The sequence below is a fragment of the Onychostruthus taczanowskii genome, unplaced genomic scaffold (genome assembly GCF_017590055.1).
Source record: "Onychostruthus taczanowskii isolate IOZ18803 unplaced genomic scaffold, ASM1759005v1 scaffold19, whole genome shotgun sequence".
Taxonomy (NCBI): domain Eukaryota; kingdom Metazoa; phylum Chordata; class Aves; order Passeriformes; family Passeridae; genus Onychostruthus; species Onychostruthus taczanowskii.
In genome coordinates, this window is record NW_024499128.1 from 11,478,041 (window position 1) to 11,505,348 (window position 27,308).

Genomic DNA, 27,308 nt, shown 5'->3' on the forward strand with positions numbered 1-27,308 from the left:
GGGAGGTGTGCGCCCAGGTTGGCTGCTCACACCTCAGGATAACACTCCCTCTTCTTTTGGGACTGGCTGGGTGCTCATGGGGACCAGCCAGGTGTCTGGGGAGGCTGCAAGCCACCGAGGGCCCTTCCGAGGTGCTCTTGGTGAGATGGTCCTGCTCCACTTGTGTGCTGTGCCAGGCATTGGTGTGGTGTGGCTTTTGCAACTCTGGGGGACCAAAGTGCAAATCTCATCCCAGTGTGAGCGTGGAAGGCTTGCTCCTGCTCTTGAGTGGGTTTTGCCACTAACTTCCAGGAGAGCAGGGTTTGGGATGATGCTGAGTGGAAACCAGCGTGGTCAGAGCTGCAGGTGGGAGCAGCAAGAGTTGATGCAATGTCAAAATGCCCAGGGATGGATCATGTGTGGGGTGCTCAGGTTGACCCAGCAGGCCTGCAAGATGCCTGAGGGTTCTTGGACTTGTCCTGGCCACCTTGCTGAGGTTGGGAATGGGTGAGGAGAAATCTGTGTTGAATGCCCAGGGCCTTTGAGTTACAGCACAGGCCAAACGTGAGGTGTTTTATGGCATCAGGCTCAGCTGGCACAGTGTCTGCTCTGCTCCTGAGAGCTCACCAACAGCCCCTGCTCCCTCTGCTGCCTTCCATGCCTGATGGGAAACTCCAGGGTGGGTAGTGCTCCTGCCAGAGCTTTGAGGGATCGTATCCTGCCCACCCTATCTGAATTCCTGATGACTTGCTAATTGCTTGACACACTCTACTTGCAATGCAAGAGACAGGCTCACGTCATCCTCTGTGGTTTGCCAGGGGAGAGTGTGAACCTCTTTTTGACTTGCCTTGAAATAGATGAAAAAGAATAGAGCTCGATATGATTAATGTGAAAACTTCAGCTTGGTTTCCTGCTTTGGCATCTGGGCTTTGGTCTTCTCAGCATCACCGTGCCTTGTTTTTTGAGGAATGGCTGCACGTGGGAGCATCTGAGAGCTGATGGTGCTGTCTGTGCTGTGGTGGTCTGGGGGCTCCTCTGCAAGGTCTGTCCATAATCCCCAGCTGCTGGAGACATTCCAGGTTTGTGCAGCAGTCATGGAAGGATTCAGGTGGTTGCCTCGAGGCACTGCTGAGATAATACCTCAAGGGGCTCCTATTCAAACCCACTGGGGCCTTTACAGTTGCATGGTGAAAATCTATTCAGATGCACCATGGCTTTTTGGGGAGCCAGATGAGCAGCCCAGCTTGGCCACTGGCTGTGGGCAGGCGGTCACCCATGCAGAGTGGAGCAGCACATCTTTGATACGCCCTGCAAAAAAACGTGGAAGGATTAAAGGAAAAGGTGGATTTGATCTTTGAGCCTAGGGGCTGCAGATGCAGCAGCGTGGTGGTGACAAGGTGTCCTGGTGCCCTGGTGTCCCTAGACACATGCAGAGTGTTCCCATGGGCTTGCAGAGCTGGGTACAATTTTGGCTTCCCTGCCTGGCTTACTGGGTTTACCTTCTGCATCCCCTGCTCTGGGATGGGTCCCACCTGATCAGAGCAGTGCTGAGCTGCAGAGGGACGTGGCACAGGGAGGAGTGTGAGGGTGACAGGAAAGTCGGTGTCACATCTGAGATCCCCGAGTGATTGCATCCATTGTGGCACCACAGGTGACTTTGGGATGAAGTGGCCTCAGGGAGGAGAAGTGAATGGGGTCACAGAATGCAAGATGGAGTAGAACAGGATGGATCTGTTCACCTGAGCTCTCTCTCCTACAGTGTGTTGTGGTTTTCCCAGAGGGAAGAGACCTGGACTTGTGAGAAGCTAAATCCTTGGACAGCCATCCCCTGCTTTTGCAGCCGTTTGCCTTCCCTGGGCTGCTGGGGACACCATTCCTACAGCCTGCTCCAAAAAACCATCCTTTTGCTGTCTCGGATTTTGGCGCTGCTGCTGCGCCAGCTGCACCGTGCTGGCAGGAGGGGAGAGGAGAGGAGAGGGAAGGTGAGGCAGGGTGGGCAGCTCGGTTGGTGCCAGCTGCTGTCACAGCACAGCGCACTTGACGTGGCAGTGGGTGCCAGGAGCCAGCTGGGGCACGGACCCCACTGCTGGGCACTGCCTGCCCTGGAAGGAGGAGATGGTGTCTGGATTGCCGGTGATGCATCAAAGCATCCAGGAGTGAGGTCTGACACCTGCCTGGCAGCAGGTCAGGGTGCTGTTCTCCTTGCCCTGCCGTTTGGGAAGCAGAGTACTTCCCTGGGGAAGTGCCATCCACCCCATCCCGCTGTCCTGCGCGGCGTGAAATCTTTCACCTTGCTTTCCCCCTGTGCAGAACGGGGAGGCAAATTCGCATGCGAGCTCTCCCGGCAAGCGGAGGGGATGGATTCACCTTGCTGAGAGGCGAGGGAGCCACTGGGAAAGAGGTGCTGGAAGAAGCGCAGAGCGGATTAATGTGCGGCGGCTCCGCTGTCGCCAGTCAGCGGTGCGAAGGCGCCCGGGGAGGTCGGGTGCGCTCGGGCGGTGTTGTGCTGCTCTCTCTGCCTCCCAAACGCCTCCTGCGCCGGGCTCTGTGAATCAGCATTTCTGCAGTCGGAACAAGACAGCGGGGAAAGGCAGGAGGATGTCAGGGCACGGGGAGCCTGGCGGGGAGGAGGATGGGGGGGGACCTCATTAAAAAGGGGCAGCCTGTGAGTTGGGGGTGGTCTCATGCCGCGGCTCTGCAATCTGCTCCCTCCAGGTTTTTGCTCATTACCGCCGTACACCCCTCGTGCTCGGTGCTGAGGTAAACAAGCGCTGCGAGCGATGCCTCCCCTTCCCACCCGTCCCCTCCCCGCCGCCGGCGACGGGGGAATGTGACAAGCTGGCACTGGGAGAAGGCATGAAAGGGATGTGATCCGCCGCAGCTCCTGAGCCGGCAACCTGGGGAGATCCAGTTACAGCAGCGGGGTTAGAACAAAAGAGATTTGCCTCCGGGATCAATTCCTCTCCGTTTTCCGGGCTGTGCACGTGTGTGAGCCTGGAACGGCCTCGGTCTCTGCCGCACCGGCAGCCCGGGCCCGGCTGAGCACCGGGGCTCTGCGCTCTGGAATGCTTCTTTTTCCCAAAACGGGGAGAGCAGCGTAATCCCCTGGGACAGGCCTAGAAATAGCAAGGCCAAGCCAGGCTTTGCAATGCTTGGAAATCAGGAGCCAAGCTGGGCAGCTGGCAGCTGCTGGAGCTCCAGCCTTTGCTCTGCCAAGGGCTGAGCTCTGGGTTGGGATGTGAGACCACCCCCGGTCCCCATGGTTTACTCCCAAGGCATTTCCAGGTGATGCCTCCTCCCCTCCATCATAAATGTGGCCGGTGAGCAAAACCCTAATCCCTCAAAAGCCTTTTCTGCCCCATAATGGCTGTGCCAACACCCCATTTTCCGAGATGCCTTTAACCCACGGCCGTGGTGGGGCTGGGGGAATCATGAGCCTTTCACGTGTGCTGCAGAAGCAGCTCAAGGAATCAGCAGGATCCTGCACCCTGGGATGCTTGTCGCTCATTTGGGGGGGGTTGGGTGGCTTATTTGGGGGTGGGGTTTTTTTGGCATATTGCCTTTTCCCAAATGCCGCCGGGGATGAGCCATGGAGAGCACAGATGTGCATCCCGAGCATACCACAACAAGGTTCCTGATTTAAGGACTGTGATTAACCTCTTTCCGACAGTTGCTAACCAGGTGCAGGATTGTAACGGGAAGAGGAGAAAGCTCAGTGAAAACAGCCACTTTTCCTCCGTCACCTGGAAATGCACACGGTTGCCATTTTCTGCCTGGAAATCAAGCAGATTTTAGGATTTATAATGGGTCAAGGACACCCTGTTTGTGTCAGTGCTGACCTGTAGCTGCTCCCCAGAGCTTGCCTCCTCCTTTCCTGCTTGGGATCCCACAAACAAGGCATCAATGGAGGGTGAATCCAGCACAGGGCATGCTGGTGTGTGGGATCATGGGCCACTTGGGGCTATGCATGCAGGGTTGCTAACAGGAAACCGGGCAGAAAATCACCCTGCATTTGCCCACTCCGGGTTTTCCTGGTATCTTGCCCTTTGGAAAGCTGGGTATCCAGAGGAGAAGTGGTATTTCACAGTTAGGCATAAAAAGGGGAACCATTGCAGCTTGTGTTTTGCAGGCAAGAGTTAAACCAGGAGCTGCCAAAGTTGCTCATTTTCAGGAAATCTGGTATCCGTGGGATTCAGGGCTCCTCTGGCCAGGACTACAAAAGCTAGAGAGGGACTCTTTCCAAGGGCATGGAGTGACAGGACAAGGGGGAATGGCTTCACATCAACAGTGGGCAGGGATAGATTGGATATTAGGAAGAAATTCTTCCCTGTAAGGGTGGTAAGCCACTGGCACAGAGAAACTGTAATTGCCCCATCCCTGGAAGTGTTCCAGGCCAGGTTAGAAGGGGCTTGGAGCAACCTGGGATAGTGGAAGGTGTCCCTGCCCATGGCAGGGGGTTGGAACAAGATGGGCTTTAAAGTCCCTTCCAGCCCGAACCATTCTGGGATTGCATGACTGTCGCTGTCCTCCCAGATCTGGGTTTCATGTGTGGCACTCATAAATGCTGTACCTCATCCCAAATACCCCTCTGGCATCATGGTGGCTTCCAGATCAGCTTTGGAATTCCCTGTGCTGTGGTGTGTGTTCATGGATCACTTTCTGCACTGTGTTTTTTGGAGAGTCACACTTTTACTGCTTTTCCAGCCCCTGGCTGGATGGTTTTAGGACCCCCTCGTTGTACCTCCTCCCCTTTCCATCTCCCCATCTTTTAACTGCAAATCCCTGTATTTCTTCCCAAAGAAGAGGCAGCAGTCTGTGTTTCACACTTGGGCTCCAAACACTTTGCAGAGTCAAGAGCTGTTCCCTGCGGGAGCAGCAGGGAGAGAGAAGGGATGGGAGCCTGGGCACGAGGGCACCCCCAAAGTGGATGAGTAGAATATAGGTTTGGGAAATCTGAAGAGACAGAAAAAATTATTAAAAACAATTAATAGCTGCTCCAACCAAGGATTTAACCTGAAACCAAAACCTTAGGGAGGGAGGAAGTGAAGTGGCGTACAGTTGTTATTTTATTGCTTAATATTTTTTTTTAAATATGATATGCTAAATGCAAATAAGCATTTGTACCAAGCAGGAGAGGGAGGGGATGGAAGACATGCCGGGAAAAGTGAGTGGGATCTAGGTTTTGCATCGTTCACTGAATTACTGGCAGGTCTTTTGTAACATCTGTTAAAAATAAAACAAACATTCATTTCCATTTCTCGCTGCCTGAGATGGCTCCTGCAAAAAAATTTCAACCTGTCCAGGAATTCGTCTTGAAAGTTGCCCTCCCTCTCCTCACGCCTCCTCCAGGGGAGATTTCCTTCCTGGACTTCCCAGGGGCTCCATTAGCCCCACATTAAAGCCTTTCTGCTTTGCTCTAAAACTCTCCATCGAAGTAAAAGGAATTCTAATAAACCACTGGGAAGACTCTGCTATTCACTCTTTCCATGGAAACACGGCGCTGCCTTGGAGCAGAGCTCCTCTCGATGGAGCCTGGGTCACGGCAGGAGGAGACCAAGGAGGGATGCAGAGATGGTTTCCATTATAAGAGACCTTTTGAGAGAAATAATCGCTGCTCTCCCACCAAGGAAAGCCTTGGAGATGTCAGGGGCCTCGGCACGGCGCGGGAGCGGGGCCGGCCCCGGAGGGGGTGGTGTGGGAAGTGGGATCTGCTGGGCGCTGAGAAACTCATTAAAACAGCTGATTAGTGGAAATTAAGGCACCCAGGACTGATTCCTCCCTCTCAGTGTGAGGGATGAGTCCAGGAGGGTGGATGGACCCGTGATGCAGGAAGAGGCTACACAAGGGGGCTCAGGGCTGGGGTACGGGGAGGGCACGGGGTCATGGGAGGACAGTGGTGGCTCCACACCCAAGGCTGTGCTGCACAGACCAAACATCACACCACAAAAATACATTTTTCAAGGCCAAAAAAAGCCTGTTTGCTCTGGGAGGGGATTTCTGGCTGTTCCCTGGGTCCCAGACGGGAGCTGGACAAGGAGGTCAGTGGATGGATCCCTACCTAAAGCCACTGTGATATAATTAATTTCCAGCCTCCTCGCAGGCACAGTCATCCCGAGTGTTGCTGTTCTGACACCGTGCTGCAAGATGAAGGATTTCATTTTTTTTTTAAGCGTGAGGAAGCTCGTTAGAAATAGCCCGAAGGGCAAAGTTAGGAAATGAAAATCCATCGGATCCGCTCGGAGCCGGCGCACGGAGCTTGATGAGAGCTGGGGCAGGGCTGCTGCTCCTGCCTGTGAGGAGCCACCACACGTGTGAGGTGTGTGGTACCCGGGCCAGGGGACAAAAACCATCATTGGGATGGTTGGGAGTGGGGCTGGGGGAAAATCTGCCAGGAAGAGGGATGAAAGAAAGATGAATGAAAAAGAGCCAGCTTAGAGCATCCCATGTAGGCACTGGGGAGGTCCTTGGACCCTGGGTTGGCCACTCATGTCAGGGCTGGATGAGGAGGCTGGTGGGAAAAGCTCAGTTTTCTCAGGATGCCTTATCATTTAGGTCAAAGCAGTGAGACACCGAGGGAGCCAGAGTGCCTTTGTTTTAGCAGCTCCAGAAATAACATTGCTATGAGTCATTATTTTTTAGCCTCTCCAGGGCAAGGAGGTGGGAGGTTATGTCCAGGGAAGCCTCCAACTTTGATCAGCAAGGTGAGCCCTGCTCACATGCCAGGGAAGATGGGAAGAGGCTTTTTGATGCTGGTCGTGCTGTTTTGTGGTAGCTCAGGGTGAGATCTGCTCCAGGATGCTGTGGATCTGGATTTTATCAAGGGGGTGGAAACTTTTCCATCTGCATAACTGAGCAGCAGCATCCTCTGTGAGCTTGGAGGTTTTAATGAGTAAAGTTAATTGGTGTTATAGGTGGTGGTCTCCCACCCAGGCAGTGGCTGGGCTTAGATAGACATGACCGTGTCATGCAAACAGAGGTGACGTGGGTGTTGACACCTCAGAAATGCTGAGAAGTCATGAAATCAGCCTTTTTGAACCCGTAAATCGTAGGTGCAGAACTTTAAAGGTTCCAGAAAAAGAACAGTGTTTAATAACCAAAGTGTTTGGTGGTGATTTAATTTGCATATGGGGCTCTCTGGGGCTTGTGGTTTCAACCTTTCTCCCCACCACGGTGAGGTCAGGGCTGGAGGAGAGCAGGGCTGAGATCTTCCTGAAATCACAGGACTCCTGGAGGTTGGGATTTCAAACATACCAGAGCTGGGAAATAACACAGACAGACCAGATTGTTGAATTTATTGGATTGTAGTGTAAAAATAACAAATCCTTTAGTCTTCTGTCAATCCCAAAGGAGAAGCTGGGGGTGAGGTCCTTTGGGTCCATCCCACCTTGACTTTACTAGGGTGGCAGTCACGCCTTGTGATGCCAAACAGTGCCAGGCTCTTGAGTGTGAAGGGCAGGGCAGATTGGTGATTACAGGGAATAACACCAAGTCCCTGGAGAGCCATGAGGTCCCAGCTTGATTTACCATCCTGCAGAGAGGCATGTGTGAAGCTGGAGGTGGCTGGGAGGATATTGTGGTGTATTACCTACAAACAGCCAGACTGGGTCTGCCATGGGGATATGGGGATGGGGATGAGGATGAGGATGAGGAGGAAAAAGACAGGGGAGATGAGAACAAGCAGTCTGCTTTTGCAGGTGCTGTGTCCCCTTGTGAGGTTTGGTCTGGTTTGCAGCTTGATGGCTGCTATCTCGAGTAATTAACAGGGAAAAGAGAGGGCCTGGTTATCCATCCTTCAAGAGCAAGGGGTTGAATTGAAAGGCAGCGCCTTGGAAGTGGATCAAATAGCTCTCCAGCCCCCCGCGTACGGCTCGGAAACTTGCTGCCGTGCTGCGTTATCAAGGTGAACAGCTTTAGTTCAATTAACGAGAGGCTCGGAGCGGAGTCGTGGGAGGAGGCAGGGCTGGGCGTTTGCGCCCTTCGGGCAGCAGCCGGGGCACGGCACGGCACGGCACGGCACGGCACGGCACGGGTGGCCCGGCGTGCCAGGGCCACCACAGCTCTGCGTCCCTTGGCGAGGGGACCGGCTCCCCCTCCTCGCCTCTGCGACGGGTTTTATTTACCCCTTGGAAAAAAAAAATCGGGGTGTGTGTGTGTCTGTGTGTGTGTGTGTGTTTGTGGAAGGGTTTGCTCTTTGTTAGCACCTCCCTTTCCCCCCTGCTGCTAATAATAAACCTCCCCAAAATCAATCGCTCCCAGCGCTGAGTTGCCACCGGCTCACCGTGCACCTAAATCCCCGCAGATGACGGTGCCGGGAGCCCGCACGCCTGGATTTTTCCTGCCGGTCGCTGCCTGGGCTGCAGCTGGCTCCGGCACGCAGAAAGCTGCAGGTGTGATTTGTTCATTTGCCTCCACCTCCCCCCTTTCCCCCCCTCGCTGCCTCCCTCCTGCTCTGCTTCCCCGCCGAGCCCACCTAGCTCATCCCACCCAGCTCATCGCGGCGGCCAGACCCGCATCCCACCCTGCGCCGACTCCGGCATCTCCCCGGTGCAGTGCTGGCGGAGGGTTGGGATGGCTGGGATGGAGAGAGAGTGTGTGTGTGTGTGTGCGGGGAGGGGAGAGGAGGGGGGGTTAATCTGATCCTACGAGGTTGGAAGAGGAAAGAAAAAAAAAAAATCAAAACTATAAAGAAGGCAGCAGCCTCCTCCTTTTCCCTCTCCCCCGCTCCAGAGGATTAAGCCTACAAAAAAAAAAAAAAAAAAAAGGAGAGAGAGAAAAAAATGTCTGCAGCTTTCTGTTGACCCTGCATGATGGCATTTTTGCGCTCTGTGTGCTGCCTCTGCTGATAAATATTCCTGGCACAAACACACACACACGCGCACACACACACACACACACACACACACGCAGCCCCAGCACGGCTCACACGGGCACGGCGAGCCCACTCCAAAAAAAAAAAAAAAAAAAAAAAAAAAAAAAAAGAACCACCACAAACCCAACCCAAACCGGTGCCGCTCGGTGTCCCTGGCCACCCTGGTCTCTGTCGGGAGAGCTGCCAGCAGCCGTTGCCGCTCGCCCTCTCCTCCACCCCACTTCTCACCTCGGTCCCCAGCTCCAGCGAGCACTTTCTGCCGGAGCCGCCCGCAGCCAGAGCCCTCCACCACTCCTACCGCTGGCATTACATTTTCAGGCTGGATGCTATAGGGCCGTTTCTAATTACCTTATATCCCCTAGTGGTCTATGAATAATGGTTAGTGAAGGAGCTCAGAAGGGCTGCTGAGAAGGGAAGCAAAAAAAAAAAAAAAAAAAAAAAGGGAGAATTGTGCTATTTCTCACATTTTTTTTTCTAAGGATCTAATCTGGCTACTGTGCTCTGGAAGAGGAGGAGAGCGAGCCAGCAGGAGAGAGAGGAGAGAGCGAGGACCATCGCAGGTATTGTTGCAAGCTACATCTTTGTGCTTTTTTTTCCCTTTTTTTTTCTTTTTTTTTTTTTTTTTTTTTTTTTTTTTTTTTCCTTGAAGCCGCAGCAGAATTGGAAGGGAGGGCGTGAGGAGGGGGGGGCGGGTGAGGGTGTGCGGACAGAGCTTTTTCCGGATTTATTTTTCTCTTGTGCAACTCGTGTGCTGCTGCGATTGAATGGATGCACGGCGCCGGCATCGCGGAGTTTGGGGAGGGAGGGGGGATTCTACGTGTGTGTTGTGTGTGTGTTGTGTGTGTGTTGCGTGTGTGTTGTGTGTGTGTCCTATTTGCAGCAGCAACGGAGGAGCCGGGGGGCGTGTGGGGGGGGGTTGTTTTGCTTTTCTGGAAGTAATAAAGAAATTTGCAACCGGTCCAAAACCCCTCCTGACTTGCCGATTGATGGGTGTCTGAACAAAGATACAGCTGAGACTTGGAAATGTTTGTGTGTGGAAGGGGGTGGATTTCGTTTTGCTTGTCCTGAGTCCCTACTTTTGCAAAGTTAAAATAATAATGGGCACGGGGCTGCGAAAGCCTCTGCAGAGGGAAAAGTCTTCCCGGGGAGGCTTATTTAATTGAGGAGTTATGGATGTGCATGGTTTTATACTTCCAAAAGTTGCGGCGGTGCCGCGGGCGGGCGCCTGGCTCTCCTTGCCGTTGTCTGCACGTGAGAACGCTGACTTGATGGATTTTCTTTCTTTTATTCGGTGGCTGGCAGGGCAGGAAAAAATGGATCTAGCAGATAACCCAAGGAATCGTGGGGTTTGCACATCTGGCTGCGCCTTTGGAAAGCCCCTTGATGGGACTTTCACCTCCCCGCTCCCTTTCTCCCACGGCAAATTTTGCCTCCAAATCCTCCGTTGACATTAATAAACAAACAAACCGGGGAATAGCCGTGGAGCCCGGTGAGGGGGCTCGGAGTGCTGCCCGGGGGTGGGGAACCGTGTGCTTTTGTTTTAAATAACGAAACGGCGATGATTGAAAACATATGAATAGGATGCAATGCAGAGCGGGTGTGTAACGGGGCGGGCGGGGGGGGGAAGAGCTGGAAAACTGCTTATACGACAGAAGCAGGGCTTGAATGAGTGTGGTGAGATGAAAGGCGAGGGGTCCGTCCCTCGCCCGGCTGCGAGGGGGGGCGATTCCCAAAGGCGGAGGAATGATCTCGGGGTGGGGAAGCTCAACCGGGGGGAAAAAAAAACCCCAAAAAAAAACGAACCCAAAAAAAACCCCAACCAACCTGAAGTATGTGATTATATCCCGTCCAACTTTGCCGGTTGCGGCGTTAATGGAGCTAATTCTCCTCAAAAATAATAAAACCGGGGGAAATATGACTGTGTGTGGAGGGGGGAGATGTGGGGGGAGCAGAAGCAGATCCCCAAACCCCCACGGGCTCCCCCAAAAGCTCCGCCGAGGTTGGGGGGTACCGAGGCGGTACCCAAACGTGGCTGGATTGTGTTTATTTGGGCGGAAATAAAGATGGAGCAACTGCCCTGGGGAAGGCTGTAAATCCCCCAGGGAAGGGCTCCGAACCGCTCCGGTGCTGCCCTTCGCTGCCTGCCCTGCCTGGCCTTGCTTTTGTGTTTGTTTGCTTCCGAGGAGGGGGGAGAAGGGAGCTGGGGGGGCCGCGAAGGCGGGGAGAAGCCGGGAGGGCGGAGAGCCGATTTAAATTGGACTTAATGGATTCCCAGGGCAGCTCTTTTAGATGAAAGTCAAAATAAGAGCCAAAGTGAATCTCAGCAGACCTGTCTGTTGCATTAGAGATGCAGCCCTTCCTCTCCCTCCCTCCCTTTATTCTTTAAAAGAGAGGGGGAAAAAAGTGTTATCCTTACGGAAGACGGCGTGGAGTTTCTCATTCCTATAATGCGAGCTCTAATTGAAGAACTTGCAGCCTCTTGGGAGAGTCTTTACTGATCGCTGCTTTTGTTATTCATGCCGCGCTCTGTTTTCTTGGGATTTTTTTGGGGGGGGCTGATGCAAGTCTGGCTGCGCCCGGTGTGATGCTGTGTCCCTCCCCAGGCTGGCTCCGTGGGCTGACAGCAGGTAGGACCCCCTGGTCCCCTCCTCAGGGGGTCACCCCGGGTAGGTTGTGCTGTGCTGGAGGAGGAGATGAGCAGCTGAAAGCCCCCGGGAGCTGTCGAGGGGGGGAGATGCTGCAGCCTGGCTGCGGGTGGCTCTCGTCCTCACAGGACCCCCTGGCACGGATCCTGCCCAGCGTGGCACATGGGGATGGGAGCACAGCAGGGCTTCTGCCTCCTGCCTGCGCTCACTGCAATGATTTCGGGGTGCCGTGGAGTGCCACAGGCTTGGTTGGTGCAGAGGGCACAGTGCAGCCGTGCTGTCACAGCTCTCCTGTCCCACGGGGGTCTGTGGTGTCACCTGGAGGGGACAGGTGTTGTGCCAAAGCCACGTGGATGCTCTGCCTACCAAGGGTGAGGAGCAGGACACAGGCAGTGAGCCTGCAGGACCTGTGCTGGGCGAGTTTCCCTCTTTCCTGCCTTTTCTGTTGCTCAGGAATTCAGGGGTGCACAGGGAGACTGGCAGATGGGGCTCCCCCCTTCAGAGGTCTCATCACCCCCCACTTCCCCTCCCAGCCCCCTTAGGTGGCCAGAGGAGTTGGTGACCTGTGTCCCCAAGCCCTGTGTCCCCACGAGGTCCCGTGGTGATGCTGCCCATGGCAGTGGGCTGGTTTGATGCAGCCAACAGCTCCTGGAGGGTAGGTCCTTGTTGTCCCTGGGTCTCTTTCCCAGCCTTGGGCACCCATTTGAACTACACTTGAGCTCTGCATGGATGAAAACAAGAGCCACAAGCCCCAGGGCTGCTGTCGGTGGCATTTGGTGGCTGTGGGGTGAGCGTGGCTGGGGAGGGGGATGTGTGAGCAGCATGGGGCTCTGCCAGCCCATCGGCTTAGCAGGGAGGCAAAGCAGTTAACCTGGACATCTGATCTCCCCGGGAATTGTGTATTGACCCTGACAGCAATGCATCAGGAGCGACAGACTCTCCATCATCGATCCCTCTCCTCCCATCACCAGGTGTCGACACCGACAGCCGTGGAGCCAGCTTTAATTTCAGGCTTCTGGCTCCAGCACGTAACACTTAGCCATGGTCCCAAGGTGCCACCAGGCTTTGCAAACAAACACCTCCACAGGCAGGTGACCGTCCCCATTTTGTGGCAGGGATGGCACTTGCTGTGGGTGGCCGGCTGAGCTGGGGGCAGGGTTGGCTAGGGACCATCCCAGGGCCATTGGGCATGCTGACATCGCAGCCTTTGGTGGGGGATCTGGGGATCACCTGGAGTTCCTGCTTTGCCAGTCTTTGCTAGGAAAACCCTCTGATCTGTCACTCCTTGTGCCATCAGTGTTGAACAGCAGAGGATTTGCCCAAGCTGGGGTGTCCCAGTCCTTTTGCAGCCTCTTCTGAGTGACCTTATCTGGCCTGGATGTGTCTTGTCTTCCCCACCTCTAAAATGGCCACTGCTAAACCTGCTGGGTGGTCAGGTGTGTGTGGCACCCCTCAGAGACCTGCTGGGGAGCGTGGTGGGTTTCTTGGGTGCCTTGATTTTGGGCAGGACGCCGGCAGTGGCAGGGGCCGGCTGGCACATCGCCTCTCCTCCTTCCCAGCATCTTGAGATTTCCGAGACGCACGCAGCCAAGCCGAGGCTGAAAAAGCTGCTTGTGGTTCAAGAGCATCTCCTCGAACGGAGGAGAGAGGGAGGCTTTTCATTCCTCCCTTTCTTTTGGAGCTATCCAAGCTCCCCTCACCGGTGCAGGGGCTCTTCCCTCTCCCCCCTGCAAGGGAACGTTAAAAGCCAGGGGCAGCGGATATCTTGACACCCCGTCAATCCGAGCCTTTTACAGCAGCAGTCTCTGAAGGCTGGCACTGCTGCACAGAAGAAAACAAGTGAGAAGAGGGGGGGAGGCGAGAGCAAGCCTTTGCAGCCGGCAATCGATAATTGTGGTGTCACTCACTGCCTTGGAAGTTCCCGCATGCCCACGGTCGCTGGTGGGGGGAGAAGGGGAGGGTGAGAGCTGGGCTCTGCCCCGCCAGCGCTGGGCACAGGGCAGGGAGGATGGCGGAGGGCGAGAGCCCAGCCCTGAGCAGGAACCTCCTGCTGCATTACTCACCACTTGATGTAGCTTGAACCTTTCAACTCCCTCCCCTTGGGGATGGAGCGGGCTGGGCAGAAGGTGTTGACGGAAAACGCTCTCCTTTCTTAGCTTTGAGGGTTTTTATTCCCCTTTCCTTCTTTTTTTTTTTTTTTTTTTTTTTTTTTTTTTGCTTCTCCACCTTTCTCTATGGGAATTTTGGGCTTTAATAATCCCCCCAAAATATAAAAGAAACCCAAAAAAAAACCCCAACCCAGCTCCCCCTCATGTGTGTCTCCATCTTAGCAAAAGCCGAGGCAAAAGATCAAGGAATTCTTCCTTTTGTGCAGCTTTCAAGACCAAAGATGTGCCGGTGAAAAGGGGAGGCTCAGAGTACCAGGCACACACAAGTGTTAAAGGAGAGGCTTCCCTTTTGTCTCCAAGGCAATCAGCCGGTGAAGGGATCCACAAATTAATTAAAAATTGCTCTGTCTTGATTGAGTTATTCCTGCTCGCATCCCACCTGCCTATCAAAAGACTGGGAATGGCAGGAGGAAATTCCTATTTCTTTCCCAAACAGCTCAGACACGTACCACGGTCTGTCTCGCTTGCCTTTTATCCCAGGCAGCAAAGGAAATAAAAAAAAAGAAAGGGCTGGCGCGGTATCCAAAGAGATCTCTCCCGGAGGATGCGTCCCCTCTCCTGCGCTAACAAATGCTGCGGTATTTGGATGATTTGGAAGAAAAATGAGCAGATTTACGTGTCAGGCATGGGCCAAATTGTAGTTGTAACTCCATGAAGTTGATGGAGATCCATCGGAGATTAATTTGGCCCCAGGTCTGGCGCTTGCTCCGCAGGGAATAGGCTGGATCTCTGCCTTGGTTGAAACAAGAGGTATTCAAATGGGTTTGTTGTGGCTGTGCTATGCCCAAGTGGTAGAGCCGAGCAAAAATCCCAACTGGTTGTATCCCCGGTGCCAAAGCACCATAAATACACCTCGAGCTGTCAAGTCCTGCACAGTCTCTACCGCATTTACCACTGAGAATGCTTTCAGGGGGTAGATTTATCTGTTGGAGCTGTACACAAGTCTCCCTGTGTGCTTTGCTAAGAGGCTTGAACTCCATCCCGGTGTCCTGATGGGGGAAGCCTCTCTCCCCTCCTGTTTATGGGATTTCCACCCATATCGAGCCTGTGCTTGGGCTCAGCCTGAGCCCCAGAGAGCCCAGCCCTCCTTCACTGTGCTCAGGCTCTGATTTGGGGGGGCATCATCAGCCAGTGCCTCTGAGCAGGATTCGGGGGGGTTGGTTTGCTGCTTTGCAGTCAGACCTTGCTTCCTGTGCTTTATTGTCATCTCCGCTCTTAGTCACCGCTCGATGCCTCACCAGAGGACACTGCTCCTGCTGCATTTATGGCAGCCACTAAAATTGGCTGCTCCGACAGGGAGGGACGCCGAGCATCAGGGAGGCTCTGCCCAGCTCCTTTATGGTCCTTGGCATCGTGTGGGGAGCGTAGGGGGGCTGCAGGGCAGGTCTGTCACCAAATGGGTCCCCTGTGCTGAGGATGGATCTCCAGCTCCGCCGGGTCCCTCCAGCTGATGCGTGAGGGAATATGGGAGCAGTGCTGGAAAGGAGCAGCAGTGGCCACGTTCTCAGGTGGAGATGGCTGGCGTGTAAATGAAAATGAGATGCTTGATAAAGTAGGAAAGCATAATTAAAAACGTTCACGGCTGCTGGCTCGCAGAGCGTGGGCACTCAGTGATCCAGCGAGGCACAGCCGTGCCCCCTCCCCAAACCCCACAGCCTCGTCCTGTAATAGCGTGTCCTTCACATGCCTGTCTCTACATGATCTATAGAACAGGGCTGGCCTCTCATACCTTCACCAGGCCGGTGACTGGATTCTCCAGAGGAGACTCTAGTCCTATCATAGCATGTCCTTCACCGTGACTGCTGCTGCACAGAGGCACGGCAGCACGGGGCTCTAATACCTTGTAATTCACTGTGACTGCTGTGGCAGGACCTGCACCGTGCTGTGCTGCCGCAGCCCTTCAGACCCCTTGGCTTTTGCATCTCCTCTTGGGCTTCAGAGCAAGGGCTGGGTGGGAAGGGACAGACAATGGGGGGACCTTGGAGGTGTCCAGGCTTGGAGGCTGGTTCCTGGCTCCTGGTGGGGCTGGGAAGGTGCTGAGTATCCCCAGGACATGGTCCCATCCTGCCTCCTGGGTGGTTTAAAAGAGGGAGTGCTGGGGGCCAAGCTCTGCCTTGGCAGGGGAGAAATCCCTGCGACTGTGCCAAGGTGAGAAATGGCCCTTGGATGCAAGGAAAGCATCCTTCCTCTGGGTGGTTTGGGCATCGTAATAAATGTCAATATCTCTGCACACATAAAGGAGAAGGGGACATTTGGCTACCAAGCGTGTTTGTTCCAGGAGCTGATTTACTTTGAAGACTTCAAGGGTTCTCTGATGCTTCCCTCTTCACTGGTTAACCCTGTTCCTTTGCCAGTTAAATAGAAATGCAGCTGCCATCAATACAGCCCTTCTGGAGGCTGTTCCATGTCTGTTGCCACACTGCTCCCAGTGATGTGCTGGACACTGCTCCCTCTCCCACTGATCTGGTTTAGCTCCTCCATGGGCAGGAGGTGGCTGCACCCCTGAGCTTTTGCTGCCCTGGTAAAGTGAGGATCCCTGTGAGGGGATTTCCAGCCAGGTGATGGAGATCCCAGTGCTCAGAGCATCACCTTGGAGCCTTGCTGTGCACAGAGCAGGGTGGGGGTGACCATGGCTCAGCCAGGAATCAGATTTGGGGTTTTTGCTTTGTGTTGCTGGGTTTTCTTTGGAGGGGAGGCATTGGAAAGCCTGGAAGCTGGAGCCTGTAAGAAGAGTGAGGATGTCTTGTCAGGGCTCCCAGGAGGGAAGAATAGCATGTTTGGTGGTGAGATGGATGAGGGAGCAAATTTTGGGAGCTAGTTAGCTTCCCTGCAGCATGATACTCAGTTTGTTTTCCAAAAAAACAGGAGTTGGCATCTCCTGTTTTGCTTCCATACAAATCATCAGTGTTGTTGCTTCTGCTTGGACTGAGGAAGGAGGAATTTGGCCCAGTGGCTTTTTTCCCTCCTGCTTCCCCTAGCAGCCTAGGCTACAGATCTGCAAACAGCTGTAAGGAGAGCAGAGATCATTAGCTGGCAGGATCAGATGAGATAGTTTCTTAAAAGGATTGTCTGATTTCTCTATTGATCAGCCTGATTTAAAAGGGGGAGTTGGGTCAGGGGGCATAAATTATCATTGAAGGAGGGGTGAAGGCCTCAAAGGCTGTGCTGCACTTAGCTGCAGTGCTGAGGAATGTGTCTCTCGGCGGGGACGTGCAGAGCTGAGCGCCGTGGCTGCCGGCCAAGCTGGGTCTCCTCTACTGAACTGGGAACCGAGTCAAGGGAAGTGCATTTAAACTTGGGTAAAGAGCCTCTCTCTCTTTGCCAGACTGGTTTCTGCAGCCCCCACCGTTTGGGGCAGAGGGGGAAGGGGTGCAGCGTGTGGCCCCGGTGGGCTGGGGCTGCTGTGGGTCCTGCTGGCTCTGAGCTCCCTCCCTCCCTCCCTGGAGAGAGGATGCTCTCACCCTGCAGAGACCTGCGACCTCTCCCTGGCTTTCCCCAGGCTCCCTGTGTGGTCTGCAGCAAGATGTTGAACCACGGGAGGTTTCTGCCTCCCTGGCTGTAAAATGAAGCTAATCTGCAACCTGAGGTTGCTGCTTTCCCCGTTCTTGTGATCGCTGCCCAGGGCTCCTGCATCTCCTGCCTCTGGAGTCACGGGACTTGCAGGCTTTGCAGTGGCCCCCCCAGCTCTGGATTATGGGAAGAGGAATGGGAAAACATCCAGGGGAAATGAGACACCATCCACATCGATGGCAGAGGGTCTGGTTTTGGGGACATGGCACATCTTCCACGCCAGCGTGTTCTGCTGCAGCCTGGATCCTTGTTCATTCTTCCCTCATTCCCATCCACCCTCATGGTGGAGGAGCCTTTTGTGCCTAGGTCAGTGTCCCATCTCTACCTTCTCCCAGAGTTTGCATCTCCCTCAGTTCTCTGGGCAGGACTGTGGGGATCTGCAGTGGGGTTATGTCACTGTGACAGGGTTGTGTCACCCCAACTGGGCATGAGCTGGAGCCAGGACAGACTGTCTCGACAGGGAAAGCTGCAGGAGCACTTGTGAAGTGCCAGATCATCCTCTGATTGGGGTTTGTGCCCTTTCCAACCCCGATGGAGCTTGTTCCTCTTATTTCTGGCTGTGCTAAATTAAAACATTGCAAGAAGCGTGATTTCTGCAGCTCTGGGCAGGGCTGAGGTGCCCTGGTGAGCGCTGGGCTGGCTCATCTGCCTGGAGTAGCACCGTGGGGGAGGCTGACACAGCCACACTGCTGGTGTCCCCAGGCTGGGGACATGTCCTGAAATTGGGTCCATCTGCCCTTTCTCAATGCTGTTCCACGTGCCAGAGATGAAGCCAAGGCTGCTGCCTGCCCCTGTGCTGCCCATCCTCTTGTTCCTGCCCTCCTGCATAGAATCATTGAATCACAGCATCATTAAGGTTGGGAAACTCCTCTAAGACCATCAAGTCCAACCATTAGCTGCCAAACCCACCACTAAACCATGTCCTCAGATGCCATATCCAGACTTTTTTTTTTAACACTTCCAGAATGGATGAACACTCCATCAATACTCTGGGCAGCCTGTTCTGCTGCCCAACCACCCTTTTGGTGAAGACATTTTTCCTAATGCCCAACTTCAACTGCCCCTGGCTCAACTTGAACCATTTCTCCTTGTCCTATTGCTTGTTACCTGGAGCAGAGCCTGACCTCTACCTGGCTGCACCTTTCTGTCAGGGAGTTGTAGAGAGTGAGAAATTTTCTCCTGAGACTCGTTTTCTCCAGGCTGAACCCCGCCAGCTCCCTCAGCCACTCCTTGTGCTCCAGATCCTTCCCCAGCTCCGTTGCCTTTTTCTGGACAGAAAAAGCCTCTTCCTTGGAGTGAGGGGAACATGCCCATGTGCCCCATCCCTGTGCACGGTGGCTGCTGGGGACAGCAGCATGGTGGTTCCCCATGACGCGTGGCTTGGAAGGAGCTGAGCCAAGTCATTATCACGGATCACTTCTGCCAGGTGGCGAGCAGGGCACCAGCATCCCAGCCCAGGGCACGGCTGGGAGCGGGCAGAGGGTTCAAAGGCTGAGCCAGGGCGGCAGGGGCTCGCTGCAGCCCCACTCCCACCGAGGAAGAGAGCATCTCTTCCAAGCATCCGCCAGCATCGGCTCCCAGCATGGCTGTGGGAGCAGCCACCAGCGTGCGGCAGCTGGGCTGGCATTATCCTGGAAATGTCATCCGAATGCCAGCCCAACGGTGAGCGCCAGGACGTGGCAGGAGGCGGTGACTCGGCTTGCCGGCATTGGCTACCATTTTAGAGGAAATGTGGAGCGGCGGGTAATTATTTCTCGTTCTTAATTGAAATTTCAGCCTCAGTGGTTCGCGAGAGCGGGCGGGAGCAGGAGCACAGGCGAGCGTGACACCAACGCAGGGCGCGTTGTGGGATGAGGGGGAGCACGAGCGAGCTGAACCTGTGGGGTGGCAAAGCATGTCCCAGCTCGTGCAGAGTCCAGCGCTCCAGGGAAGGAATTCCCATAGCCCACAGCGTGGCCTGCTCACGGCTGCGAAATAAAACCAACCCCCAGAACGCCAAGATTTTAATTTTTTTTTTTTTTAAGCGGGGGAGGATGCTTTATTGTTTCTTTATTCCCGTATTTCTGTTTTGCTTCGGATGAAGGGCCAATTAACTGGAATTAGGCGCTGCAGCCTGGCACCCCGCGTCGGCTCGGAGCAATCAGGTGTAGCGCAGCATGGCTGATGAGAGCCAATCAAGATGTATAAATGAGGTGTTGACATTCAAACAGCGGGTACCCGCGCCGCCCGGCCGCAGCCGCGCTTGCGTGCTGCCGAGCCCGCGGCACCGGCCCGGCCACGGGGAAGGGCTGGAGCCCCATGGGGCAGCCAGGTCTGCTTTGGTTCCAGAGTGTTTTGTGTTGAGTGTGATGGTGGGGACACACTGGGGGCAGTGGGCGTGAGGGAGAGTATGGACACCCCTGCCAAGGGCTGTTTGCTGGCAGGCCCCGTGCCCAGTGCTGGTGCATCCCCTGGTCAAGGCCCTTAGTGCTGCTCCAGGGTGGGCAGCCAAGCAAAATTTTGTTCCTTTGGGGAAACCGAGGCACGGGGCAAGATGGTGGACAAGGTCCATAATGCCGGGGCCTGGTTTCACCCTCAAGGTTTTGTATTTCCATTGCCTGGGTCAGTTTTGCCTTCAAGTCCCTGAATGGTATTGGGACACATTTGTCCCCCCCGTTGTCTGGGGACCGTGGATGGGGACCTTGGTGCGACCACCATACTGGCAGGTGCAGGGCCAGAACCCTCCAGCAGTTTGTCACCCTCAGCTCTTGGGTTTGCCATAGCTGCTGCTGTGGGACACCCTGGGAGGTGGGGACCAGGGCCACCGGTGGCCGTGGCAGCACCACACAGGCCGGAGGAGCTCGGAGGCCATCCAGGGAGGAGCAGGCAGCTCCGAGGCGAACAGCCTCATCAGCGTTTCCTGTCTCACGATGGAGAAATCGCATGTGGTGAGAGGCTCTAAAAATAGGCTCAGCAAACTTTTAACCACATTTGCAGCTGTTAAAGGTAAAGCCAGAGCAGCCCGGGGGATGAAAACATCCCTGGCCGTGCCTCCCTGGTGCTAACCCTCAGCTCTGCCGGTGGTGGGGAGCCAGCTTTGAGGGCAGGAGCCCCCAGATGGGCAGTGGGGCCGAGCCTCTGCCTGGTGGCATCGTTCTCCTGTGTGTCCCCATTAAGTGTGTGGCAGGAGGACATTAGGAGCAGGAGCACGTACCGGCAGGCTCTGTCTAACAGCGCTGCCGCCTGACCCTGATTTGTAGCAGGGCTGAGCAGGGAGGTTTGCTGTAGTGTTACAGCTTTTCCTGTGGTAATAGCTGGACAGGCAGCACTCACACAGCGCTGCCAGGAGCCCGCAGTGGCACGGGGATCCCACGGTGGGAAGGAGAGGCTGTAGCTGGGTCATGGCACATTTGCTTGCAAGAGAACTGAGGGGGCGTGTGGGGACACGGTGTTGCTGCTGGAGTTGTGTCTCCCCATGGCAGCAGTGCTGGAGCCCAGCAGGGTGGCAGGAGCACAGCTGGATCTGCCTGTCCTTGTCCCCACCAGCCCAATGACTCCATGTCCAGTGCTTGTCCTGCACCCTGCAGTGGGTGCTGCTGTCTCCTTGCCTCCTGCCCCTGTCACATCGCCAGGGCTGGAGTCAACTGGGGACAGTGGCCAGGGCTGCCAGGTCCTCTCCCAGCTGAGGTGTCAGCTCCCTGATGGCACTCAGGGGACTTTGTTTCATTTCCCCTGTTTCTGCCACACCAGGGGTGACAAACCATCAGAGGGTGCCAGCCCTGTGCACACAGTGGCCACAGCAAGGTCCCTTTGTACCATCCTGTGGGGATGGATCTCTATGTGGGGGTGGATGCATCCCTTTGCCATGCATCCCCAGGGACTTGCAGAGGCAAAATTGACCTGGTAATGGAATGGAAATAAAAAACCTGGAGGGCTGAGGTGAGCCCCAAGGTTGTGGTCCTTGTGGAGGGCTGGCAAGGGGCATTCTGCCCACAAAAGATGGAAGGGGCAGCAGCACTCTGTGGTGCTGTGGTCCCTGGCCTGTGCCAGCCCCCAGCCCCAAGTGGGAGATAGCAAAAATCTTTAACCTCACAGACAAGGAAGGTTGACTCGAACCATCAGAAGGATGAAAGAGACAGAGAGAGAGGGAAGGATTAAAGGGAAGAAATGGAGATTCCTCACGTTACTTTCGCTGCCTGCTGCCTGATGCCAGCAACTTGCAAACCCTCAGCACCTCTCACTGCAGCTCGGTGCTGGGGCACAGGAGGGCACATGACTTTCTTTTCAGGAGGGAACTTCCCAGGAAGATTTTAATACTTGCTGTTGGTGTGATGTCTGGGGGAATCCACTGCTTTCTGTCTGCCATTGCCTGGCTTCACCTTCTCCTGCCAGCAACTGTTGAGTCCTCACAGCTGTATTTGGGGTGATGGTTTGGGTTGTTGTCAGCCTTCACCTGCAACACTGGAGGGGAAAAACTGCCCCTCAGAGTTTTATTTAGCTAAAAAAAACAACCCAAACCCAACCTCAGTCAGGTGCAGGCTGTGGGGTGCCTCGTGGTGGTACGACTGGGATGCTGGGGAGCAGCACTGGTCCCCAGGAATCTCCACTGGCCACACTGGGATCAGTGTTTTGGCAAAAGGCATCACCTTGCCAGGAGGAATAATAGCCAGGATGGGGAGGGGGCTGGGGCAGGCAGACAAGCAAATCCGTTTTATCAGACGCCGCATATTTTATGAAAGCACATTTCAGCTCTTCAGCCTTGGAAAGCTTTTCATACCCTTTAATTTTCTAATAAAAAGGAATTACGTTTGCTGAAAAGCCAGTAACAAGATTCACTGTCATTGTCTTTTGTACAGACCATAATTCCTGGCTCGGGCTCCTGCCTGCAGCCCCGTTGTGTGGTCCCAGGTGTGGGTCCGGGGTGGTGACACGAGGGGCCTCAGGACCACGGCTTTGCTGCTGGGAGCTTGTGGCAGGTGCCCAGGAATGATGGGGTGGAGGTGAGCACCACGTTTGTCTGCATCCACAGTGATGCCTCTTGGTGCCCAACACAGATCCCTGAGAAAGCAGCATCTGGTTTTGAGGTGGTTCCTGCCGTCTGAGTGTGCCAGGTGGGATGGCCCTGAACCAAAAATCAGTTTTAATTGCCTGGTCATTGGCCTTGTAACCGTGAGCTCGAGAGCGATGTGAGGTCCTGACGAGGCTGGTGGCTGGCAGACAGCTTTCCTGGTCTTTGATGTGGCTGGGACAGGTTGTGGTTACACGTGTTGGAGCAATGGGGTGTCTTTGCTGAGGACAACGAGCTGGTGTCCCCTGGCCCTGCAGATCTGACTAGTGAAAAGGTTCAGCTGGGCAGGCAGCAATTCCCAGTTATTCCCCACCATCCCAGGTATCCCCGCTGCAGGCTGCAATATCTGGCATGCAAACAGCAGCTGCCACGCGTGACATCTCAGCAAGCCCAGGGCACTCCCAAAACCCAACCAACCGCAGGCTCTGACGGCGGGCAAAGCAGCACCGAGAGTCACCAACTCCTCCCAGCTCCCCTGCACGCATCCTGGCGGTGTTTGCAGCATGGAGAGCCCTCAGAGGCTCACTCACACCCCGCTTTCCTGCAGGGCTGCATCCCGGAGCCGGTGCCACGTGGTGCCGGAGCCGCGACGCCGCAGCCGCTGGCGCTCCGTCGCCTCCCGAGCTGCTCATTTGAAGTTTCAGCTCGCCGGCTGTTTTCGTGCAGGTGGGATGCAAAACCCTCCCACAAACACCAATAAATATTTTCTATCTCCTCCTCCCCCCCACCCCGCCTCCAATTCTCGTTTTCATTCTTACTTCCCTGCTGGTTTTGGGGGGGAAAAAGGGGTTTTCAAAGCTTGCCGTAAACGTGTGTAACAATAGGAAGCGTTGCCTTTTAGCCTGCGGCCGGCACAGTTTTAAATGAGGTCCCAGGTAGTCATGGTTACCTCTCCTCTTCAGTAAGAGATGACTTTTATTTCCTGCCTTTTGTATTTGCACATCTCAGATATACATTCTCCTAAACCATAATTGGTATTCACGGATAGACAGGAACGCAGGAGTGAGCTGCCACAAGAGGGGAAGAGCCAGATGGACGCAGGGGGTGTCAAGGTCTCCAAGCCCCCAAACATCAGGAAATCTTAATTTCAAGTCATTTTTCCTCCCCTGGCAAGGGCGGGGAGGCAGACCTGTCTCTCCACAGCCTCAGGGCTTGTCCTGATCCCACCTCCCTTGCAGCATCCTGGCTATTCTGATTGCTGCACCAGAGTGGGATTTACCCTCTTGTCCTGCAAGCCTCTCCGTCATCCTGCATCCCCCCCAAGCATCCCTTGATTGTGCTGAGCTGGGAAGGTGAAGGAGGGGCTGCCCTGTGCCCCTTGTCCCCAGGCAGAGTCCTGACCCCCGAGGCACTTGGGGGGCCAAGCCTGCACCCCTTGATTTTTGGAGGCACGAAGGGGAAGCAGAGCTGTGGGGCTGCACGCTCGCAGCGGGCACAGCCCGGGGAGCGGGCGCGGGAGGGAGAAGCGCTCGGCAATGATTGATGAAAGATCATAGCCTCATTCCACGGGATCATTGCTCAGAGTGTGGGCAAAGCTGTGAGTCCCAAGGGGACCATCGCCTGGATGCATGTGAGCCTGAGATTCAGGGCAGAGGGGATGCAAAGCCACATATTTTATGCCTTTTTTTATTTTTTCTCTCTCTCTCTCTCTCACTCTCTCTCTCTCTCTTTCTCTCTCTCTCTCTAAAGCACCAGGAAAACAAAAACCCAAGCTGTCTAATCAGAGACAAGCAGATTCCACCCACTTCCTTGGAAAACTTGCATTTGCTAGGAAATCATCTCGCTGCATTTACAGCAAGCAGAGTGCCCCAGCGGTAGCTCGTGCCTTTCTGGCAGGATGATAACCAGTGCTGAACAATTATTGCGCTGGAGCGGGAGCAGCAGACATATTGGCTTTTCTCAGCCAGCAGGAAAGAATTTGCAAAACTAAGCAGGCGACTGGAGCAGCTCGGATTTGCAGCGTTGGATGCGCGGTGCCGCGGATTCACAGCTCACCAGATTTGCTGGTGGCAGCATATCAGGGACTCGCACACCGCATGCACCTGGGCTCCTATTTACATGATTTTTTTTTTAATTTTTTTTTTTTTTTTTTTTTTTTTTTTTTTTTTTTTTTGCAAGGGAAGGGCTTGATTTTGCTGCCTGGAAAATGTGTCTGAGTCCCAGCTTCCCCCCGTGGATGCTCAGCCCCCCCAGGTGTGCGCTCGGGTAGTGGGGAGAAGTTGTTTGCTTTTGTGGTTTTTCCCTTTTAATGAGAAAAGTGTGTATTTGTCACAGAATTGTAGAATGGTTTGGGTTGGAAGGGACTTAAAGGCCATCCACTTCTACCCCTGCCATGGGCAGGGACATCTTTCACTAGAGCACGTTGCTCCAAGCCCTGTCCAGTCTGGTCCTGGACATTTCCAGGGATGGAGCATTCACAGCTTTTCTGTGCACATGTGCCATGGTCTCACCACTCTCACAGGAGGGTGTTCTTAAAAGAAACTCTCCAAAACTACTGTCAAAATTGTTGTCAAAGAGGTTGTCCTTAAAAACCAGTGCTGGGAAGAAAGGCAGCAGTTCCAGCAGGATCCTGCCCCATGCCAGCCTGGCTGCCCTTAGCATCACCAGAGGAGCAGAGTCAGTCTGGGGGTTCCCAGGGAAACCCTCTTGGGCGCAGCCACAAATCCCCAATCAAGGCAAAACTCCTTTGCTCAGTTGTAACTTCAGGCAGCGATGTGTGGGATTGCTGGAGCAGCTCCCATCCCTCAGCGGTTTTGTGGTTCTTGCACAGGTAAAACTCTCCCTGGTTGCAGGTCCCACATCTGCCCTTGTCTTCTCCATGGGCTGGGCAGAGTGGAAGCAAAGAAATCCCTTCCCTTCAGGCTTCTGGGGTTGGGAACTGGATCTGTTCCCATTTCCCTCTGCCCACTCACAGCACTCCCTGTCTCTCTTGGAGCATTTCTGAGCAGGATGTTCCAGTGTGGAGAGGTGGCACGGTGGGGTTTTGGTGTGGATCAGAACTGCCTTCCCACCGTGGGTGCTGCTTGGCAAGGACAGCAGGCAGAGCCTGGCCTGGGATACTCTTCCCAGCCCTGCTCGGGATGCAAACTGCGCATCAGTTGCACCAGCAGCTGATGGAGACTCCAGTATATTAGCAGCATTAATTAAGTTACAAAAATTATGCATGTTATCAGTTATGAGACGACCTTTCATAAACTCCGTTATTAAAGCAATAAAGCATGACCCGCTGGTCCTAACCAGTCTAATGGCTGGCTAAGAGCACGGTTTTTCACATAATACTTTTAGCAGGTCATTAGCTGAGCAATAAGATAACGTGGAGAGCCAAAGTGATGTGCTGGAATGGCAGTGGAGGCAGAGACAGTGCTTGATGAGGGGACATGGGGCTGGGGGTCACCTGTCCTCCCACATGGCTTGTGCGGGTGTGCAGGGCTCCAGTGGTGGGTGATGCTGGGATGCTCCCAGACTGTGCAGTGCTGAAATCCCAGTGCCATGGGGCAAACCCAGCCCTGGGGCAGGTGTGGGGCTGGTGTCAGACCCACTGAGCCCTGGTTTCCCTGCCAGAGCCCACCCTGCAGAAGGGAGATGGGGTGTTGTGATGTGACCATCCCGACTGCAGTCCCAGTGAGCTGTAGGATGAGGATGGAGGTTCTGACTTTCCATGAGGCCAGGGGTGGGATGGAGGGGCCTGGGCTCCCTCTGCCTGAGTGGTGTTGGTGTATGGGCAGTGCTGGTCTCAGCATATGGTTGGTGTTGGTCTCTATGGGGGGCTATACAGGTCGGTCCCCTCCCTGCTGTGCCTGGGGGGACATGCCAGGCATCCAGGGCCACCCAGAGGAAGCCACCAAGCCCTGGCCCCCACGTCTGCTCCCTCCACAGACTGGAGCACACCCCAGCTGAGTATGATGCCCTCCCTACCCCTGGCTATGCCATGAGACCTGGGCATGCCAAGAGCTGCACCACAACCCAGCACCCCCAAAGCGCCTTTCCCGGTCCCCGCCAGCCGTTTCCAAGCACTGACCCTCTCCATAAACAAAGGAGAGGGAGAGGGAGGGTGGCTGGCATGTTAATATACTCTCCCCCCCTCTTTTCCTCCCTTCATCCCTCTGGGAAAGGCCTTTGCAGATATAAGCAAACCTTGATTAAAAGCTGCCTGACAGGCAACGGCAGCAGCAAGCAGCAGGCAAGGAAGCTCTCCAAGTCCAAAGGGAGCTGCTTCTGCTGCTGCCGCTGCTGCCTCCATTCTCAGATGTCCCTGATCCTTTAATCAATCACAGCCGCGGAAGAGAAGAGCAAACACCCGTGCCGGGGCAGAGGTATGTGCACGCATTCGTTCCAGCCGCAGCCGAGGCAGCGCCGCGCGCCTTGGGCTGCAGGCACGGAGCCGTCCCCGCGCCCGGAGCTGCTCTTTCATCTCCCGGAGACAAGCAGGGGCTGTGTCCCTGCCCGTGCCTCCCACAGCCCCCAGGAATCCGGCATGGAGGATGGTACCCCGTGGGGAGCAGGCTGCGGGAGGAGCCTCTTGCCCTCTCTCCCCAGGTGCTCCAGGATGCGTTCCTGGGGAGGGGATTCTCCCAGCTGCCATCCCGCGGGCTGTGCCACGCCGGCACTCCCTGGCAGCAGGGAGAATGGGGTGCTTGCAGATGTTGGGGAGCTCTGGGCATGGGGATGGCCACAGGGAGCCAGCCTGGCTGTGGTGTCTAACACAGGGCTGGCCAAAACCCATCCATCCTTTGGTGGCACACCGTGGCTGGGAACACGGAGCAGCGCTCGTGGCTCCTGGGGTGTCCCCATTGGGGGGCAGAGCCCCATCCTGGGCTGTGTGGGGTGGGCAAGGATCTGCTCCAGCCCCGGAGGGACAGGCAGGGCCTCACGCCAGCTGCGGCCATGCCCGGAACCACCAGCATGCAGAGAAACCGCCCACCCCCGGGATGATTTGTCACCAAGTCCTGTGTGTCACCGCGGGGCTCGCTCCACAGAGAGGCTGGAGATGGGGGCGGAGGGAGGGGAAAAACACGTCGTTTTAATAAAAC

General features: G+C 55.1%; 1 protein-coding gene across 3 annotated transcripts in view; it reads left to right on the forward strand.

The window, feature by feature from the left end:
- RAI1 (retinoic acid induced 1) overlaps window positions 1–27,308 on the forward strand; it is a 73,905-nt gene that overhangs the window by 25,899 nt on the left and 20,698 nt on the right. For all 3 annotated transcript variants that reach the window (XM_041401479.1, XM_041401478.1, XM_041401480.1), the window contains one exon: window positions 9,328–9,408. The gene's annotated coding sequence lies outside the window, so the exon portion shown is untranslated. The remainder of the gene's footprint in view (window positions 1–9,327; window positions 9,409–27,308) is intronic.